This window comes from Lupinus angustifolius, chromosome LG09 (assembly GCF_001865875.1).
Source record: "Lupinus angustifolius cultivar Tanjil chromosome LG09, LupAngTanjil_v1.0, whole genome shotgun sequence".
Classification (NCBI taxonomy): Eukaryota; Viridiplantae; Streptophyta; class Magnoliopsida; order Fabales; family Fabaceae; genus Lupinus; species Lupinus angustifolius.
Genome location: NC_032017.1, coordinates 18,068,752 through 18,068,977, shown reverse-complemented (window position 1 = coordinate 18,068,977; position 226 = coordinate 18,068,752).

The following is a 226-nucleotide window of genomic DNA, read 5'->3' as shown; positions in this document are numbered from 1 at the left end:
TGATCCTGATCCTGATCTTGATCCTGATCCTGATACTAATGCTAATCCTTATCCTAATCCTAATCCTAATCCTAATCATAATCCTAATCCTAATACTAATTCAAATCCTTATCCATATCCTTATCCTAACCCTAATCCTAACCCTAATCCTAAACCTAATCGTAATCGTAATCCTAATTCTATGCCTAATCCTAATCCTAATCCTAATCCAAATTCTTATCCTAAT